Consider the following 21,307-nt stretch of genomic DNA (forward strand, 5'->3'; position numbering starts at 1 on the left):
TAAGTCCCGCCCTGCGAGGTTCCAGGCCAATAAAACGGAAGTAGGTCTGATGATGTCATTTGGTGACGTGCCATCAGCCGGATTCTGTGAAGGGGTCATGTCCAAATTGATTTAGGCATTTGTGCTGTCAGTGTTCTACAGCATTGAGTTGCTTCAACCACTGACAACCTCTGCACAGAGGAGCACGGCTGCACACAGGCTCTCATGACTCCCTCCATATACTTATGGAGGGATTCACAGCTCGCAGGGAGGTTCTCTTCTTTTCCAATGTGCGGAAGACACCTCCCCTGGAGACCAATGCACCCTGATTGCAAATTGCACAGTGGGGCACAAGCAGGTGTGTCGTCCGGCGGACCAGGCTGCAGTGGCACAAACCTTTCAATGATCTCAGTAGATTACAAAAATTAACTGCAACACACACTCAACCTCATCCTGCTGTGCTGCTCATCCCATCCCCAGCCATCTGCCTTCCCTTTCCTACTCCTGCTAATCCTTACTCACACCAACTTAGTTTGCACCTCCCCCCGTCCCTCTCTACATCTCACTAGCCACCCCTCACACACAACCTCAACCTACTGCAATCATCCCAAATAAGAACTCACAAGGGTAGCCACTTGTGTGCTTTAGCCAATATTCATGTGAAGTTTGTGTTGATGTGCTGTGAAACATTTAAATCTTTATTTTCAACACATTGCGTTCTTGGACAGAATTGTGTGCACTTTTGGAATTGGCTTAGTGAGTTGCAGTGAATGGTGAGACATAATTGTATCCCCCACAAGGTTGACGAGTGTGAGTGGAATGGCTTGGGCATTGTAGAGATGTTTAATGGTGCTGGTGTGTGGTGGTGCCAACCTGGTGCATCGTGTGGTAGCCATGGTGTACAGTGTGAAGTGCAGTAAATCTGGCCATGGCGAGTCCATCCCTGGCATCTATGTGCTCGGGTGCTGATGCCCTCTGTCCTGTGCAGCATCGGGTTATTGCAGAGCAGGTTGGCGTTGTTGTTTGTGATGCTGGTGTGCCTGGTACTGCTGGTGTTGGGGCTGATTGTGATGGGATGCTGAGGACCAAGGCGAGCTTTTTTAAAGGGTACCGATGCTGCTGGAATAGATGACAGCTGAAGTTGAGATGACGGAAGCGATCTGTTAATGGTGAGAGAGGTTGGTCCAAGGAGGTAATAGTGGATAGAGAGTTTACTCCAAACACTTCCAATCTGCAAAAAGCGCAAAAGTGGTATAGCAATATGGGATGTAATGTTTAAGTTATCCACCAGATGGAGCCAAATATTAAGGGTTCACATTCACAAGTATTTAAGGTAATGGGACATGTATTCAATGTCCGATACACCAGTTAACACGGTAATGTGGCATTGCATTATGGGTATGACTCAGAGGTTCATCCTCCATCTTGGCTCGTGCAGTAAGAATTGAGTGCCTGGCTTCCAGTTGGTAAGAGCTATGTCTCTCTGCTACACCGTGTAAATAAACAGTTGGGTTTTGTTCCTAAGATCTTGCTTCTCACAGTTTCTGACCTTACCACTCGGATATCACATATTGGCGACGAGGATAAACAGATCATATCTTGATGAAGAAAAAAAAAAGCAAAGGAACACTGAATAACAGATCATGGCTGCTACGATAGGAAAGATCTCTGCTTTTGATGTTCAGATGCAGAGCTGGGATGAATACTGCGAGGTGTTGATGCATTTCTTTGAAGCAAATGAGATAAATGATGTTGGAAAAAGGAGAGCTATTTTGCTCACTTCCGTGGGGAGTCAGACGTATAGTTTAATGAGAAAATTATGCAGTCCTGAAAAGCCTGGAGACAGATCATTTGCTAACTTAGTGGCCTTCCTGATGGACGATTTCAATCCCAGACCGAGTGAGATTGTACAGTGTTTCAAATTTAATTCATGGAACAGAAAACCGGGAGAGACTGTATTGGATTATGTAGCGGTGTTGCGAAAATTGGCACACAATTGCAGTTTCGGCAACAACCTGAATGACATGTTGAGAGATAGGCTATTTTGCGGGATAATGGATGATCGAATGCAGTGGAGATTATTGTCTGAGACTGGGCTTACGTATGAAAAAGCGTTGGAACTTGCTCAAGCCATAGAGACAGCGAACCGAGATGTAAAAGAAATACAAGGTTCAGACTGCGCTATTACAAAGCAAGTTGCAGGTCAGGTTATTGCGCACAAGCTAAACATGCGTCAGAAAGCACAACGTGAGCATGTAAAGGCATGTTTTCGATGCAATGGCGATCACCTGGCGAGGGAATGCAGATTTCTGGAGGAAAAGTGCCACAAGTGTGGGAAAAAAGGGCACATAAAACGTGCATGCAGGGCAAAAGCAACCGTGGAGGAATGCAAACCAAAAGGGGGAGGAACTCAAAACCTAGGAAGAGAAGTGTAAAAACAGGGAGCACATCACATCAGCGGAGAAGCTGAGAAAGAAGACGACATGTTGGTAGAGAACATTCCAAAAGTGGAACCTATAACTTTGCAACTGACAGTAAATGACTCTATGGTCAACTTTGAAGTGGATACAGGATGCGATGTAACCATAATGAACAGGGAGGAGTACTCAAAGTTGTGGAACCATGCAAAAGTTCCAGAGTTAAAGTCTTGCTCTATGCAGCTTAAAACATATACCGGTGAACGAGTGGGGACATTGGGTACAGCTACTGTAACTGCAACACAGGGACACAGTGGAACAGCTACCTGTAGTTGTAGTATCAGGTTCCGGGCCAAAGCTTTTAGGTAGGGGCTGGATACAAGAACTTAAATTAGATTGGGGAGCAATAAATCAAATAGAGGGAGGCAAACAGTTGTCTTTGCAAGAAGTGTTGACTGAACAGGAGAACGTGTTCAAGGAAGAACTTGGCACATTTAATGGCCCCCCAGATAACATTTAGGTAGACAAGAAGGCACTGCCAAGGTTTTTTAAACGACGACCTGTGCCGTATGCCATGAAACCGAAGGTAGAGGCTGAGCTTGACCGTCTTTTGAGAGAGAACATTTTGGAACCCGTTAAATGTTCAGAATGGGCAGCTCCCATTGTAACTGTATAAAACCGGACAATTCGGTAAGACTCTGCGGAGATTATAAATTGACAGTAAATAGGGTGCCTAAACTAGAACAGTATCCTTATTCCCAAAACAGAGGATCTCTTTGCAAACCTGGCTGGAGGGAAGAAATTCACGAAGCTGGATATGAGTCATGCATACTTGCAGATTACACTAGATGAGGAATCCAAGAAGTATGTAACCATAAATACACACAAGCGTTTGTTTACCTATAACCTCTTACCATTCGGTGCCTCATCCACTCCAGCTATTTTCCAGAGGGCTATCGAGGGTGTACTGCAAGGGATCCCACATGTTTCAATCTATCTGGATAACATTCTGGTGACGTGAAGAAACGACCAGGAGCATCTGAGCACTCTGAGAGAGGTACTACAAAGATTGGATAAGGCTGGGTTACTGCTCAAGAGGAGTAAGTGCACTTTCCTGGGGAATGAGGCTGTGTTCCTGAGACACAGAGTGGACACCACCGGGCTCCATTCAATCAAGGAGAAGGTAGAAGCACTGCAGGAGGCCCCAGCTCCTACCAATGTGACTGAGTTAAAAGCTTACCTGGGACTGCCAAACTATTTTAACAGATTTTTACCAAACTTGGCAACAGTGTTAGCACCTCTTCACAAACTTCTGCACAAGGAGACACAGTGGCAGTGGGAAGAGGAACAGAGGGTTTCATTTGAACAGTCCAAGAAACTGATGCTGTCCTCGGATGTGCTGGTTCACTGCAATGCAGAGAAAGACATCATTCTGTCTTGTGATGCTTCACCTTATGGGGTAGGGGCGGTTCTTCCACACAGCTGGGAAGATGGAACAGAAAGACCAATAGGGTTTATGTCTCGAACTCTGACACCGGCGGAAAAAATCTCTTCCCAGTTAGATAAAGAGGGGTTAGCAGTAATGTTTGTGTTACGGAGGTTTTACAAGTACATATATGGCAGGAAATTCACCATATGCACTGATCATAAACCTCTTCTATCTCTTTTTAATGAAATTAAACGAGTACCACAGATGGTGTCACCCCGGATCCAGAGGTGGGCAGTGACGTTGAGGGCATAAGAGCATGTCATCATTTGCAAGGTGGGCCAGTACCATGGGAACGCAGATGCCGTGAGCTGTCTTCCGCTGCCAGGTACACCTAACTATGCAGCTCCAGAGGACAGAGTTATGATGTTGGAGGACACAGACACGGCAATTGTGACCGCAGAACAAGTAAGGACATGGACCGGTAAAGATCCAGCACTGTCTAGAGTCCAAGAATATGTGATGAGGGGTTGGCCACAGCATCCAGAAAGGAATGATTTCACACCTTTCAGTGTCATGAAGACATAGCTGGGTGTGCAGGATGGTTGCGTGTTGTGGGGAGCACGTGTGATTATTCCACAGCCGGCACCACAGTCTATCCTAGGGCAACTACATCAGTGACATCCTGGAGTTTTGCGTAAGAAAGCCTTGGCAAGGAGTTACTTGTGGTGGCCGAAGCTAGATGAGGAGAGAGAAAATCTAGTCAAGACATGCAGCACTTGTCAATTACACAGGAAGGCACCAGCAGCGGCTCCTCTCCACCCCTGGGAGTGGCCGGATAAACCATGGAGAAGATTACATGTTGATTATGCGGGTCCATTCATGGGAAAGATGTTCCTCATAATCATGGATGCCCATTCCAAATGGATGGATGTTTATCCTGTAAATTCTGCTTCACCTACTGTTACTGTAGACTGCCTGCGTAGGAGTTTTAGTAATAAAGGGCTACTGGAGATCGTAGTAAGTGACAATGCCACGTGTTTTGTGAGTACAGAAACAAAAGAGTTCATGAGAAACAATGGCATAGTACACGTGACCTCAGCTCCATATCATCCGTCTCCAAATGGACTTGTGAATAGAGCCGTACAAACATTTAAGGAGATGATGAAAAAAAGTGCGGCAGGGAGTTTGGCAGCCATGGTTTCACGAGTTCTGTTCAGCTACAGAATGACACCTCAATCTACCACAGAACTCTCTCCTGCTGAGCTGTTGTTAGGACGTCGACTACACTCCACTCTTGACCTGGTTCACCCAGATCTAAAAAGGAAGGTGGAAAATGGACAAATAAAACAAAAGGAGAACCATGTCAGAAGGACAAAGAGCCGCAGTTTGGGAGAGGGAACTGCAGTCCTTACGAGGAAGTTCAGTTATGGTCCAAAATGGATTCCTGGCATCATAGACTCAATGACCGGTCCAGTATCATATACGGTCATGGTGGGAACTGGTCAGGTAGTACACAGACATGTAGATCAGATACTGACCAGACAAGGGGAAAACGAAATGGAGGTTCCAGAGGAGATGTTGGAGGACATGTTGGCCCCCAGTTATCCAAATGCATCGTGGTACCACCGCCACGAACAGAGTGAGTTCCACCTGGATCCCTTCGACAAGAGGGAACCATCGTAGCAGAGTCAGATACTCTGAGTACTGCTCAGGAGCAGCAGGTGGCTCTACCACAACCAAGTAGTGACTCGGCTGTAAGACGTTCACCAATGACTCACAAGCCGCCAGAGAGATTGATAACGACCTGTTAGATTCGTTCAGTATTGACTATCATTAAAGGAGTTTCCTTATGGGACTTTTTAAGAATGTTGTTAAGAAATTAATGCTCAACTTAAGAGGGGAGGGATATAGTAATCTGGGATGTAATGTTTAAGTTATCCACCAGATGGAGCCAAATATTAAGGGTTCACATTCACCAGTGCTTAAGGTAATGGGTCATGTATTCAATGTCCTGGTACACCAGTTAACACGGTAATGTGGCATCCCATTATGGGTATGACTCAGAGATTCATCCTCCATCTTGGCTTGCGCAGTAAGAATTGTGTGCCTGGCTTCCAGCTGGTAAGAGCTATGTCTTTCTGCTATACCGTGTAAATAAACAGTTGGGTTTTCTTCCTAAGATCTCGCTTCTCTCAGTTTCTGACCTTACCACTCGGATGTCACAAGTGTTTTCCAAATCATGAAGGCTCCAGCTTCGAAGTTTGGGAGGCAGGGAGTGGGGGGAGGGGATGAAAGAACAAAAAGGAAGGTCTGTGATAGAATGGAAGGTAGGAGAGATTAAGAGACAAAAGGGATGATGATGCAAGGTAAAAAGAGATTGTACTGGGACAAGTTAAGAAACGAAAGAGGACTCTAGATGAAGTGTAAATGGCAATGGCAGAATCTTCAACCGCTGTCATGTTAAAGAGAGAAAAAATGATGGGGCAGAGGTGGCATAGTGGTTAGCACTGTTGCCTCACAGCGCCAGGGACCCGGGTTCGAATCCGGCCTCGGGCGACTGTCTGTGTGGAGTTTGCACATTCTCCCCGTGTTTGCGTGGGTTTCCTCCGGGTGCTCCGGTTTCCTCCCACAGTCCAAAGATGTGCGAGTTAGGTTGATTGGCTATGATAAATTGACCCTTAGTGTTAGGGGGAGTAAATACGTGGGGTTACGGGGATAGGGTGGGATGTGTGTTGGTGTAGGGGTTACGGGGATCGGGTGGGATATGTGTCGGTGCAGGCTCGATGGGCCGAAATGGCCTCTATCTGCACTGTGGGGTTTCTGTGTTTCTGTGATTCTGTGATGTTGAGTCCAGAAGGCTGTACAGTGCCTAATCGAAAGATGAGGTGCTGTTCCTCTAGCTTACGTTGAGCTTCATAGCAACAGTGTAAGAGGCTGAGGACAAAGAGGTCAGAGTGGGACCGGAGAGGAGAATTAAAGTGACAGGCGATCAGAAGCACAGGGTCACCCTTACGGACTGAACGGAGGTCTTCCACAAAGCAGTCACCCAATCTGCGTTTGCCCTCCCCAATGTAGAGGAGACTGCATTGGGAGCAGCGAATACAGTATACTAAATTGCAAGAAGTATAAGTAAATCGCTGTTTCATCTGGAAGGAGTGTATGGGGCCCTGCACAGTGTGAAAGGTGGAGGAAAAAGGTCAGGTGTTACTAGTATGGAAGGGGTCCCGCATAGGACTGGAACAAGGAATGTTCCATATATCCCACAAAAAAGCAGGCATAGCTATGACCCATGCGGGTTCCCAAAGAAACACTTTTAATTTGGAAGAAGTTAGTGGAGTCAAAGGAGATGTTGTTCAAGGTGAGACCAACTTCAGCTAGGTGAAGGAGGGTGGTGGTGGACGGAGACTGGTTGGACCTTTGATCAAGGAAGAAGCAGAGCGCCCTCAGGCAATCCTGGTGAGGGATGGAGGTGTAGAGGGATTGGACACCCATAGTGAAAAGGAGGCGGTTGGGGTGAGGAAACGGTTAAAGTGTCAGAGGGTGTCAGAAGAGTTGCGGATGTAGGTGGGAAGAGACTGGACAAGGGGAGAAAACTAGAGTCGAGATAGGAAGAAATATATTCCGTGAGGCAAGATCAGTCTGAAACGATGGGTCTACCAGGGCAGTGTGGTTTGTGGATCATGGGGAGGATGTAGAAGCGGGCTGTGCGGGGTTGGGGAACTATGAGGTTGGCGGCCGTGGAGGGAAGATCTCCAGAGGAGATGATGTCAGTGACAGTCTTGGAAATGATGGCTTGATGTTCAGTAGTGGGGTTATGGTCCAGGCGGAGGTAGGAGGAGGTGTCAGAGAGTTGGCCTTCAGCTTCCGCACGGTCGAGGTCGGTCCAGCAAACAACAACAGCCCCACCCTTATCAGCAGGTTTAATTATAATGTTAGGGTTGGGTCTGAGAGAATGGAATGCTGCATGTTCAGAGGAAGGTAGGTTGGAGTGAGTGAAGGGAGCAGAGAAATTGGAGAAGGCCGATGTCACGCCGGCAGTTTGCAATGAATATTTAAAGATAATCCCACACCTGGTGTTAATGGTAACTTCATCCCACACATTTCAAGGACACATTTCAGAATCAGTGACAAGTGAAATTGAAGTTGAATTCTGTTTGCCCAGCTCTTGACCTTTACACCCCAGATTCTAGAAATCTCGAAACCAATGATCAAAATTAAAGCCTTTGATAATCAGAACCGAAATAATCTGTTTGAAATCTTCACCCCATCACTTACATTTCAGCTGACTGGGAACTTCTGATAAACATTCTGTGGCTTTCATGCCATTAAATCGAATGAAACCTGTTTAAATAAATTAGTTTTCATGAAAGCAAATCTGTGCACTACTTTAGTGAAATATGTAATTTTAGATGTGAAATTGAATTCACTGTACCAGGTTCCTGTATTTCTATCAATATTTTGTCCAGCTTTGGTACCCCATGGCACATTTTCACAAAGGATTCCCACATTTTCCTTTGGGCCCGAGAGCCTTTCCCCATCACCAGATTTAGGAGAAGTTTGGAACTGTCCGCCCGGTTTCCCTGCTCCACCAGCTCAGTGACTTTCTGTAGAGAATAATAATGAATAATGAGTGGAGTGACGAGCCTGCAGTGAGAATGAACTGGGGCAGATTGTCCTCTTACAGCACTTGGGCGAGAGGACTGCCTGCGTGGAGCAGGCGGAGTTAAACAAGGCGGTGTTGGTTTCCCACCGGGTACAGAGCCTGCTTTTGGTTCCGTGCACTCTCACAATTCTCCCCCTCCCACACCGGTGTGCTGTTTTATTTCAAATATCTATCTCTAAATTCAGAACAATGTGTAGAATCACCGACCATCCTCAGCAATTTGAACACAGACACTTTGCTTGTTCCTGTTGAGTTCAGCCTGACACTGACTCTGCAACAGGAGGGAAAATCAGGCGTGAGGGAAAATGGGCGCTGATTCGCTATGAGCCCATTTCACGATACTGGCAAAGACTATCACCCCATATTCAGCCAGTTTATTGAATTCAATGCTGCTGATTGCATTCAAAAGCAGGATCAGGGGATTTAACTTACTTTAAGTGAATATTCGTTACCAGTTGGTTATCCTTTTGATGCTAACTTCGCTAGTTTGTTTGAAATGTGTGAATTATGTTCTTCCCTCCCAACGAATGATGCTGGTCAGCAGCATTTTTGCAGAACCAGATATTAATGTTCGCAGACAAAACATTTACTGCTTCTCAGGAACTGCAGCTAATCTGAGGCGGCTTGAGCCAAATTCTTCCAATACTCCTTGGACTTGTGAGGGTGCTAGCAGAGTGGAGAGTTGCAAATGTTACACCCCTGTTCAATAAAGGGGAGAGGAATGAACCCAACAAATATAGGTCAGTCAGCCTAACGTCGACAGTGGAGAAACTTTTAGACAATAACCCAGGACAAAATATTCATTTGGGAAAACATGGGTTAATAAATTGCAGCCAGCATGGATTTATTAAAGGCATATCTTGGTTGAATAAATTGATTGGTTTGTTTGATGAATTAACGGTTGACAAGGGTTGTGCGGTTGATGTTGTGTATATGGACTTTCAAAAAGGGGTTTGACCAAGTACCACGTAATAGACATGTTAGCAAATTAGAAGCCCATGGGATTAAATGGGCAGTGGCAGCGTTGATATAACATTGTCTAAGGGAAAGGAAACTGAGAGCAGTTGTGAATGGCTGTTTTTCAGATTAGAGGAAAGAGTGCAGTGTTGCCCCACAGGACTCAGTATTAGGACGACTGCTCTTTTCGATATATGTTAATGACCTGCACTTGGGGATACAGAGCATAATTGAATAAAATGCAGATTGCGTGAAACTCAGAAAGGTATTAAATAGTGAGAAAGATAATAGCAGACTTCAGGAGGGCAAAGAGAGACTGGTAAAATGGGCAGACACATGGAAGGGTAGTGTGAATTGATATACAGGAAACTTTTTGTTATCCGGCACGGACGGGACCGACATGGTGCCGGTTCATCAACAATTCCTGAAAACCGAACGCTATAGCAAAAGATACGGAGCTCAGAGCTCCGTATAAAGCAACAAAGCCTGTTGCTTAGCAACAGCTTCAGAACAATCGGCACAAGTTGCAAGCGTCTCTGTAGCTTAGCAACATCTGCAGCTACAACCTTGCACAGCAACAAATGGAGTAAATAAGTAATAAAAGTAATAAAAGTTACCTGAACCTACTCCTGAATTTTGCCAGTTAACTTACATTTCTAGTTAATCGAAAGTTTCCTGTACTATTAATAGTAGGGGATTTCAACTTCCCCAATATTAACTGGGATAGTCAGAGTGTGAAAGGATTAGAGGAGGCAGAATTCTTAAAGTGCATCCAGAAGAGCTTTTTGAGCCAGCATGTAGAAGGTCCAACAAGAGAGGGGGCGGTACTGGGCCTAATTCTAGGAAATGTAGCCGGGCAAGTGGTAGAAGTGTCAGTAGGTGAGCATTTTGGTAACAGGGACCATAATTCGGTGAGATTTAAGGTAGTCATGGAAAAGGACAAAGGTAGACCGGAAATAAAGGTTCTAAATTGGGGGAAGGCCGATTTTAATACAAGTCAGGATCTGGCCAAAGTGCACTGAGATCAGCTACTTGTAGGAAAATCCATAGCAGAGCAGTGGGGATCATTCAGAAAGGCAATAGAGAGATTACAATGGCAAAATGTTCCCATAAAGATCAAGCGTGGGATCAAGTCCAGGGAACCCTGGATGTCAAGGGATATACATGAATGAATTAGGAAAAAAAGGGAGGCTTTTGTCAGCTGCAAAGGACTAAAAACAGTGGAAGCCCTAGAGGAGTATAGAAATCGCAGGGGGTACTTAAAAAAGAAATTAGGAGAGCGAAGAAGGGGCATGAAAAATCATGAGCAGGCAAAATAATGGAAAATCCCAAGGTGTTGCATAAGTATATTAAGGGAAAGACGATAACCAGGGAAAGAGTAGTGCCCATTAGGGACCAAAGTGGCAAACTGTGTGTGGAGCCGGACGATGTAGGTGAGGTTTTAAATGAATATTTTGCATCTGTGTTCACTATGGAGAAGGACGATGTAAGCATAGAAATCAGGCAGGGGGATTGTGATATACTTGAACAAATTAGCATCGAGGGGGAGGAGGTACTAGCGGTTTTAGCGGACATAATAGTGGATAAATCCCCAGGCTCAGATGAGATGTATCCCAGGCTACTGTGTGAGGCAAGGGGCGAGATGCAGGGGCTCTGACATAAATTTTCAGATCCTCTCTGGCCAGAGTGGAGGTGCCAGAGGACTGGAGGACAGTTAACATAGTACAATTATTCAAGAAGGATAGCAGGGATAAACCAGTGAATTACAGGCCAGTGAGCCTAACATCAATGGTAGTGAAATTATTGGAAAAAATTGTGAGGGACAGAAATAGTCTCCACTTGGAGAGGCAAGGATTAATCAAGGATAGTCAGCATGGATTTGTCAGGGGGAGATGATGTCTCACCAATTTGATTGAATTTTTCGAGGAGGTGACTAGGTTTGTGGATGAGGGTAGTGCAGTTGATGTAGTCTACATGGACTTTAGAAAGACTTTTGACAAGGTCCCGCATGGGAGACTGGTCAAGACGGTAAGAGCCCATGGGATTAAGGGCAAGTTGGCTCATTGGATCCAAAATTGGCTTAGTGGCAGGAGGCAGAGGGTGATGGTCAAAGGTTCCTTTTCTGACTGGAAGCCTGTGTCCAGTGGTGTACCACAGGGATCTGTGCTGGGTCCGTTGCTGCTGGCAGTTTACGTTAATGGTTTAGATATGAATGTAGGAGCTATCATCCGTAAGTTCGCAGATGACATGAAAATTGGTGGAGTGTGGTAAATAGTGAGGAGGGAAGCCTCAGGCTACAGGACGATATAGATGGGTTGGTCAGATGGGCAGAACAGTGGCAAATGGAATTGAACCCTGAAAGGTGTGAGGTGATGCATTTTGGGAGGACTAACAAGGCAAGGGAATACACAATGAATGGTAGGGCCCTAGGAAGGACAGAGGATCAGAGGGACCTTGGTGTGCATGTACATAGATCCCTGAAGGCAGCAGGACAGGTAGATAAGGTGGTTAAAAAAGGCATATGGGATACATATATTCTATGCCTCAGCTAATGAAGGTAAGAGCAGGGAGGTTATGATGGAGCTGTACAAAACGCTATTTTGGACACAGCTGGAGTACTGTGTGCAGTTCTGGTCACCACACTATAGGAAGGATGTGATTGCATTAGAGAGGGTGCAGAGGAGATTCACCAGGATGTTACCTGGGCGGGACCGTTTCAGCTATGAAGAGAGACTGGACAGGCTGAGGTTGTTTTCCATAGAGCAGAGAAGGCTGAGGAGGGATCTGAGGTGTACAAAATTATGAGGGGCATAGATAGGGTAGATAGAAAGGAACATTTCCCCTTAGTAGAGGGGTCAATAACCAGGTGCATAGTTTCAAGGTAAAGGGCAGGAGGTTTATAGGGGATTCGAGGAAAAACGTTTTCACCAAGAGGCTGGTTGGAATCTGGAACTCACTGTCTGAAAGGGTGGTAGAGGCAGGAACCCTCAACACTCAAGAAGCATTTAGATGAGCACTAGAAACGCTGTAGCATACAAGACTACGAACTAAGTTCGGGAAAATGGGGTTAGAATAGATAGGATTTGATGGCCGGCACAGACACGATGGGCCGAAGGGCCTCTTTCTGTGCTGTATAACTCTTTGACTCTATGTTTGGACAAAAGAATGAGGGGAGGCAATACAAACTAAACTGTACAATTTTAAAATGGTTGAAGGAACAGGGACATCAGGGTGTATGTAGAGAATTATTTGAAGTTGGCAGAATCAGTTGAGAAGGCTGTTAAAAAACAGATGGGATTCCTGGTTTTATAAATAGAGACATAGAGTACAAAAGAAAGGACATTATGCTAAACATTTATAAATCAGTGGTTAGTTCTCAGCTGGAGTATTGTGCCTAATGCTGGGCACCACACGTTATACACTGTCAAAGCCTTGGACAGGGTGCAGAGGAGATTCACTATAATAGTACCAGGGATGAGGGACTTTAGTTACATGGGCTGATGGAACTGCTCTGCGGACAGTCTGTTTGACACCTCTGATCTAGATCTATAAATAGGGTCACTTTCAGTAATTCTTTGGTATCCTGCACTGAGAACATGCCATGATTGGTTGGTATTCACAGACTTGAAGGATGTACTATTATTAGATCGGGAAAGTTAGCACTGTTCTCTTTGGAACAGAGAAGGTTAACAGGTGACCTAATAGAGGTTTCCAAGATGATAAGAAGTTTTGATATAGATAGAGAAAAACTATTCCATCTGGCGAGTGTGTGAATAACCAGAGGTCATAGATATAAAATCATTGGCAAAATATCTAGAGGGAGGTTGAGGAGAATTGTTTTCACTCAGACTGATGTCGGGATCTGGAACGCTCGACCTGAAAAGGTGATGTAAGCTGATGCCATAAATAGTTTTAAAGGGAGTTAGACAGTACTTTTGGATGAGGAACTTGCAGGATTATGGCAGCACGGTGGCATAGTGGTTAGCACTGTTGCCTCACAGCGCCAGGGACCCGGGTTCGAATCCGGCCTCGGGTGACTGTCTGTGTGGAGTTTGCACATTCTCCCCGTGTTTGCGTGGGTTTCCTCCGGGTGCTCCGGTTTCCTCCCACAGTCCAAAGATGTGCGGGTTAGGTTGATTGGCTATGATAAATTGACCCTTAGTGTTAGGGGGATTAAATGGGGATATGTGTTGGTGTGGGGATTGGGTGGGATATGTGTCGGTGCAGGCTCGATGGGCCGAAATGGCCTCTATCTGCACTGTGGGGTTTCTGTGATTCTGTGATTCTGTGAAATAGAGGGGATGTGGGACTGAGCTCGGCTGCTCTGTCAAAGAGCCAGCACAGGCACGACGTGGCCTCCTTCTGCGCTGTAAGTTTCTGTGATTCTACTAACTATAGCTGTATAATTTGCCTGAACATCCTAAGGATCTTCATACAACCAACAAGTTGATTTATCGCTGGTATCTGAATCAATGTAATTGTGATCATTCTATTCGGTTGATCGGACACTCCCCATAGGTTTTTTGGGGCTGTTTGTGTCCATTACTTGTTCACTGGTTTAGCATTTTGTAAAAATATCTTTCCTTTAACCCTCAGCTGATTTTTTAAAATCATCTCACTGTTCCTCAATTTACTTTATATAATTTGTAGGACATTCAACTCATGACCCTCCCAAAAACTCCAGCCACTTTTCTCTTGTCTCTCTTTGTGAGAACCTACTAAAGTTCTGGGTTCCCTTTGAATTCAGCCCACGAAGTATAATATCCTACCCGTTACCCTCTCCTTTTTACATAGACTGATGGATCCAGTGGGTATTTTCACATTTGTGTTGCTTCAGATTTAGAATATTAACAGCTTTAAACGTTTCTTTCCTATGTGGCCTGTTTATCTTCTGTAACATTCTATGATTAAGAGATCTGGTATCCTATCAGTTCTGTGATGTTTAAATAATCCACACTTATCCTGTGCCCCTCCCACTCACCCGATGTTTTTGTCCACTAAAATGCCACTCGTATGTTAACAACGAGCTGACTCCATCCACCCCTCCTTCAATCACCTGTTCCAGTCTGTCCCGGTAGAATTTCGTCAACTGGAACAGCTGGTAATCGCCGCACTTTGTCAAGAACTCAGTGATTGCAGAGTTTGGATCTGTGAACACAAATGGAGAAAACTAAACTCATTATCTACTTTATATCTAAGCTGCTACATTGCCTATTATACCAGACAGCTGTGAACCGCATTATCAAAGACCTTCTCAAACCACATATACGCTGCAGATGCTGCATCCCATCGATCTATAGATTCTTTATAAAAGCGTGCAAATTTGTCAGACATATCTTGCCTACAGCTAGTCCATTCTAGCCTTCCCTGATTACCCCCTGTATCTCAACATTCACTAATTCAACCTTTAATTCCGGACTCGAGCATTCTGCCCATAACTGCCGTAGACTGTTCTAGTTACTCGATTCATCCTCTCTCCTCCACTGTTGAACAGAGATGTTACTTAGGCTCCGTCAGTGCTCCAGTGTGTTGCTTGTACCTAAAACTGATTGAACAACTGTGGAGAGTCTGTCCTCCCTCCTCTGTTATTTGATTTAACATCCTGGAGTGCGTTATCCCTGGGCCCAGTCACTTACCCATCTTGACTATTATTTCAGCTCCAAATCCTTCATTACATTTAATTCCAACTATGCTCCCACATCCTCCTCTAGTCCACCTTCTCGCACTACCACCATCATTTTTAGAAACTACTGGAAATGTTTGATACCTCCTCAAAACACGATCCTCCAAAACTGGATTCCCCCTTCATCCCCAGTGATAAAACCTTGAATTATTGCTTTACTTTTCATAAACCCTGATTTTTTTTTAATCCGCTGGCCTTGAACCTAATTCACTTTTAACCACCCCACCCCTACAGCCAGAGATCACCACATTGATGCTTTGTTTTACATTCCATTGCCTGACTTTAAATTCCCTCAATATAGCGCTCCAACCAGGCCAGCGTCCATAGACTCAACTATTCCCAGCAGCTTCATCAGTGACCTTCGCTCCACCATTAGGTTAGAACTGGGGCTGCTCGCTAATGGATGAGCTGTGTTCGGTTCCATTCACAATTCCCCCAATAATGAAGCAGTCCATGCCTGCTTGCAGCAATACGTGGATAACATCCACTTTTGGCCTGATATGTGGCAAATAATATTCAAACCGACAAGTATTTTTTTATTCGTTTTATGGGATCTGGGCGTCGCTGGCAAGGCCAACATTTACTGCCCATCCCTAGTTGCCCTTGAGAAGGTGGTGGTAAGCCGCCTTCTTGAACCGCTGCAGTCCGTGTGGTGATGGTATTTTGTTACCTAGCAGTTACTTACAACTGATCGACTTGCTAGGCCATTTCAGAGGGCAGTTCAGAGTCAACCACATTGCTGTGTGTCTGGAGTCACATATAGGCCAGACCAGTTAAGGACGGTAGATTTCCTTCCCTAAAATACATTAATGAACCAGATGGGTTTTTAATGACAATCCGACTGTTTCATGGTTACCATTGCTGATACTAGCCTTTTATTGCAGATTTATTTAAGTCCCCAGCTGTCATGGTGGGATTTGAATTCACGTCTACTGAATTTTTAGTCCAAGCCCCGTGATTATTAGCCCAGGAACGTTACCACTACGCTACTGTTCCCAGTGTTAGACAATGACTATCTCCAACGAGAGATACCAAAGCCATATGCCATGACAGTCAATGACATAACCATCAATAAGTCCCCCACACCAATCAAACTGGAATTGGACCAGCCACATACATCCCCCGTGTCTATTGGAGCAGGTCAGAGGCTGGGTATTCTGTGGCGAGTGGCTCACCTCGTGACTCCCCAAATTCTCTCCCCACCTACAACATTCGTCTGGACGAGTGCAGTTGCAACAACATTGACGATGCTCAACACCATCCAGGACAAAGCATTATGCTTGATCAGCACCTCATCCATTGGGACTCCTTCCACCATTTGCTTACTGTGGTTGCAGATTGCTGTCTACAGGATGCCCACCAGTAAGTCAGCAATGCATCTTCGACAGCGCCTCCCATACCCACGACTTCCAAAACCTAGAAGTACAAGGGCACCAATTGCATTGGAACACCTTCGCTTCCAAGTTCTCCTTAAAGTCACATACAACCCTAATTTGGATACACATCACCTCTCCATTATTGTCGCTGGATCAAAACCTTGGAACTCCCTACCTATCAGCACTGTGGGTTCACCTTCACCACATGAACTGCAGCGATTCAAGAAGGTGGCCATTATCACCTATTCAATGGCAACTTGTTATCGGCAGTAAATAGGGCCTTGCCAGCGACACACATGTCCCAAAAATTATTTTTTTAATGTATTTTTGGTTTTCACTGGGACAATTTTCTGCTCTTCTTGCCTTCACAGAGAAGGTCACAGTGATTCAATGACGTTCTTCCCTCTGGAATCAGATATCTCTATCATTCTCCTCTCACCATCGGGGTGACCTCCTGCTCCCTGGCTTCAAACTATTGCTCAGGAAGAAGATCCTCTTTGAGTCACTGTCTCCATCCAGCTTACAGTCCCCATATATTGGACAGTTCCAGTGCTCAGGGGCTCCCTCCAACTGTGACTGTGATGCCTCTCTCAGCCCCTAGCCTGTTCCCTCGAGCTGTGAGAGCTGGAGGTTCTTGCACGAGATCTGGACCCTTTGTCAGGTCAGAAATTATATTTTAATAAATTTTCTGAACCTACCTGTGTCCAATCTCATTCTTGTTGAAGATGTTGGATCTTCTCCCCTGGTTGGACCTTCAGCCATGGTGGTGACAGGTGTTCCCAGATTATGATGCTCTGTAATAACTATATTAATAGGAGGGTTAGATGGAAATATTAAAATGAGAAGCAGAGCACTGCCTTGTTAAAGATGATTTCAAGTCGCTCCTCCCCCATCAGTACACCAGCTGTGAGCTCTGGGCTCGAACATTTCCCGAGTGTTACGATCAACTCTCCACATCAGGTGTGACACAGACAGCTGCCCAGTGAAATCCAGTAAATCCCGCTGATCTCCACAACCCAGTTCCAGACGGGCTTCCGTCGGCCGAGACTCCGCACTGGGAGCGCCCATTGGTGAGATTTACTCACAGTGCAGGAAAAAAACAGCCTTATTCCTGAGGTAGAAAATATTCTGCAGGGAAATATGGAGCGGGGCGATCATTGATGGATTAAATGAACTTTCACTCCGTTTCACACAGTCTGGTGCTATTGTATTTATTAATTTTGTTTCGAGTTTTGATATTAAATTCCCTACTTTAAGAATATGATTTATATCCACACACAATATACAGCTAGGTGTGATCCTCTGGTCTCGATGGGCAGTGACATTGTCCGTCTGTTTATGGAGATGTGTCCTGGTTGGTGTTTCTATTTGAATATATTGACCACATCTCTCATGGTGTCAGCACCTGACTAATGAGCACTGTATGAGGTGAGGACATTTCCCGCTGTTTCACTAATATCAACACTAATGAATCATGTAACTTTAAATAGTGAGGTGATGGACAGCATTGATTTGTGGAACATTTTCACAGACTTTATCAATCTCAGGAATGGCCATAAATATACAAGTCGTAGATTTGCATGCTGATTTAGTGAATATTCTCCACTTGTGCTCATCTCTCGCTGTGTGTGTGCCCTCGCACGTGCGTCCAGTCAAACTCTCAGTCAGCTTCCTTTCCTTTCCCCACTGGGGAAATGCAAAATTGATTCACTCTCAAATCAATAATTTCTCGAAACTATAGTTGAAGTTATTCTCCGGCATTAAATTATAACCAAGTTTGAGACCTTGTAAGATTCAGTTATCTGCTGTGTCACTCACGCTGACACTGTTATAATAAACACACGGCAAAAACAACTTGCAATTCCACCGAAACACATCGCAAGGTGCTTCACAGAAGCCAAGTACAACAAAAGATGGGCTGAGACTAAAGGAGGTAGAAGGAGGTGGGGTCAGAATGTTGGTCACAGCAGTGAGTGTCAGAGAGTTCTAAAGGAGGAGAGAGCTGGAGAGGTTTAGGTGGGGAATTGATGAGCATCGAGCCGGAACAGCTAAAGGCAAAGCTGCCATAGATCGGGGGAGAGAGGGTGCAATGCCACAAGAGGCCAGAGTCGCAGGAATAGAGAGACTTGGTGGTGGGGGATTGTAGGGCTGTAGGTGCTTACAGAGAAAGGAAGGGATTTAAGCAACGATGGGAGTATTAAATGGAAGACGCTCGGGGAACCAGGAGCCAATGTAGGTTCACAAGCACAGGGAGGATGAGCGAGCAGGGCTTTGAAGCTATTTCTCACCCCACAGTCGCAGCTACATACACCACTGGCCCTGCGCCGCACCAAACTGGCCCAGCCCCACAACCCACTGAACCAGGTCATCAACCCATCAACCTTGACCCGCAACCCACTGGCCCAGCCTCGCAACCCACTGACCCAAGCCCACACCCACACTGACACAGGCCCACACCCCACTGACCCAGGGCAACAACGACCCAGCCCCGCACCCACACTGACCAAGCCCCACTACCACACTGACGCTGCCCCGCACCACAATGACCTAGCCCATCACCCCACTGACCCAGCCCCATACCCCACTGACCCAGCCCCACATCCCACTGACCCAGACATAGAGCACTGACCCAGGCCCACACCCCATTGAACCAGCCCTGCACCCAAAATGACACAGCCCCGCACCCACACTGAACCATCCCTGCACCCCACTGACCCAGCCCGCCACCCCACTGACCCAGCCCCATACCCCACTGACCAGACCCCAAACCCCACTAACCCAGCCTCACACCCCACTGACCCAGACACAGACCACTGACCCAGGCCTGCACCCCACTGACCCAGCCCAGCACCCCACTGACCCAGCCATAAAGAGCTTTGATGTGACAAAAAGTAGGTTTTCAGGAGCGTCATAAAGGGGCAGAGAGAGGTAGAGATGTTTAAAGAGGGAATTCCAGAGTGTAGGGCCTCCGCAGCTAAATGCACAGCCACCAATGGTGGAGAGAAGGAAATCAGAGGTGCGCCACATGTCAGAGTGGGAGGAGCGCAGGGATTTCAGAAGGTTGTAGGACTGGAAGAAATTACAGAGATAGGGAGGGGCACGGCCATGGAGAGGTTTGAAATCAAGGAAGAGAATTATAAAATCAATGCAATGCCAGACCCGGAGCCAATACAGGTCAGCGAGCACAGGGATGATGGGTGAACAAGAGTTGTTGCGAGTTAGAACATGGAGCAGATTTTTGGATGTGTTCAAGTTTATGGAGAGTGGAAAATTGAGGCCGGTCAGAAGAGCCTTGGTGTTTAGAGGTAACAAAGGAATGGATAAGGGTATCAGCAACAGATGAACTGAGGAGGGTCAGAGACCGGCGCTGTTATGGAGCTGGAAGTTGACAGTTTTGGTCATGGAGTGGATATGTGATCAGAAGCTCATCGTATGATCAAATACGACAGCATGGCTGCGAATGCTCTGCTTCAGAATCAGACAGTGGGCAGGGAGAGGGACGGAGTCGATGCCTAGGGAACACAGCTCGTTGTCGGGACCGAAGACAATGACTAATGTTACCTTTCTACCTGTCCCACAGGTGCTGCTCACCCAGGAGAATCCCTCCCACTGACACAACTGGTTGATGCTTTTCAAACATCTCCACACATCAGGAGGGTGCACTGTCTAGGAGACACTTACCATGGAAAGACTGAAACACTCACATGCCGAGGGGTTGGGCGTCCAGCGGGAACAAGGGTTAGAGGCAGAGGAAAGAGAGGGGGAGGCAGGGGGCAGAGTGGGCACAGGGGTTAGGTCAGTGTGGCGCGGGTAGAGGCAGAGGAAAGAAAGGGGGAGGCAGGGGGAAGAGTGGGCACAGGGGTAGGTCAGTGTGGCGGGGGTAGAGGAAGAGAAAAGAGAGGGGGAGGCAGGTGATAGAATGGGCAGAGGGCTTAGGTCAGTGTGGCGCGGGTAGAGGCAGAGGAAAGAAAGGGAGAACCAGGGAGAAGAGCGGGAACAGGCATTTATTGCACTCTGGACAGTCTCACGGATATTGTGCAATGGAGGAAACATAGACATAAAGTTATACAGCACAGAAAGTGGTCCTTCGGGCCATCGTGTCTGCACCGGCCATCAAGCCCATCTAATCCCATTTTGCAGCACTTCGTCCGTAGCCTTGAATACTATGGCGTTTCAAGTGCTCATCTAAATGCTTCTTGAATATTTTGAAGGTTCCTGCCTCTATCACCTTTTCAGGCAGTGAGTTGCAGATTCCAACCACCCTCTGGGTGAAAACGTTTTTCCTCAAATCCCCTCTAAACTGCCTGCACCTTACCGTGAAACTATGCCCACTGGTTATAGAACCTTCTACAAAGGGGAAATGTTCCTTTCTATCGACCATTTCTATGCCCCTCATAATTTTGTACACCTCAATCAGGTCCCCCCTCAACCTTCTCTCATCTAACGAAAGCAACCCCAGCCTGTCTAGTCTCTCTTCATAGCTGAAACGCTCCAGCCCAGGTAACATCCTGGTGAATCTCCTCTGCACCCTCTCCAATGCAATCACATCATTCCTATAGTGTTGCTACTAGAACTTCACACAGTATTCCAGCTGTGGCTAAACTAGGTTTATCCCTACTACCCATCTTGAATAATGGTACTAAGTTAGCTGCCCTCCAGTCTTCAGGCACCTCTCCTGTGGCCAGAGAGGATCTGAAAAATTGAGTCAAGAGCACCTGCAATCTCGTCCCTTGCCTCACACAACAGCATGGGATACATCTCATCTGGGCCTGGGGATTTATCCACTATTAAGCCCGCTGAAAC

The 21,307-nt window shown here is 46.2% G+C and overlaps 1 pseudogene across 1 annotated transcript in view; it reads right to left on the reverse strand.

Moving 5' to 3' along the window:
- Positions 1-17,303, reverse strand: part of LOC147092563 (NACHT, LRR and PYD domains-containing protein 3-like) — a 54,531-nt pseudogene extending 37,228 nt beyond the window's left edge. Inside the window, exons 1-4 of the transcript XR_015075055.1 lie at positions 17,203-17,303; positions 14,427-14,593; positions 8,258-8,429; positions 8,101-8,166 (exon numbers count right to left, since the gene is read on the reverse strand). The product of XR_015075055.1 is annotated as an NACHT, LRR and PYD domains-containing protein 3-like (transcript). The remainder of the gene's footprint in view (positions 1-8,100; positions 8,167-8,257; positions 8,430-14,426; positions 14,594-17,202) is intronic.
- Positions 17,304-21,307: the final 4,004 nt, after the last annotated feature.

This window comes from Somniosus microcephalus, unplaced genomic scaffold (genome assembly GCF_052327205.1).
Source record: "Somniosus microcephalus isolate GS21.2 unplaced genomic scaffold, FLI_Smic_1.0 unresolved_chr2, whole genome shotgun sequence".
In the NCBI taxonomy this organism is placed as follows: Eukaryota; Metazoa; Chordata; class Chondrichthyes; order Squaliformes; family Somniosidae; genus Somniosus; species Somniosus microcephalus.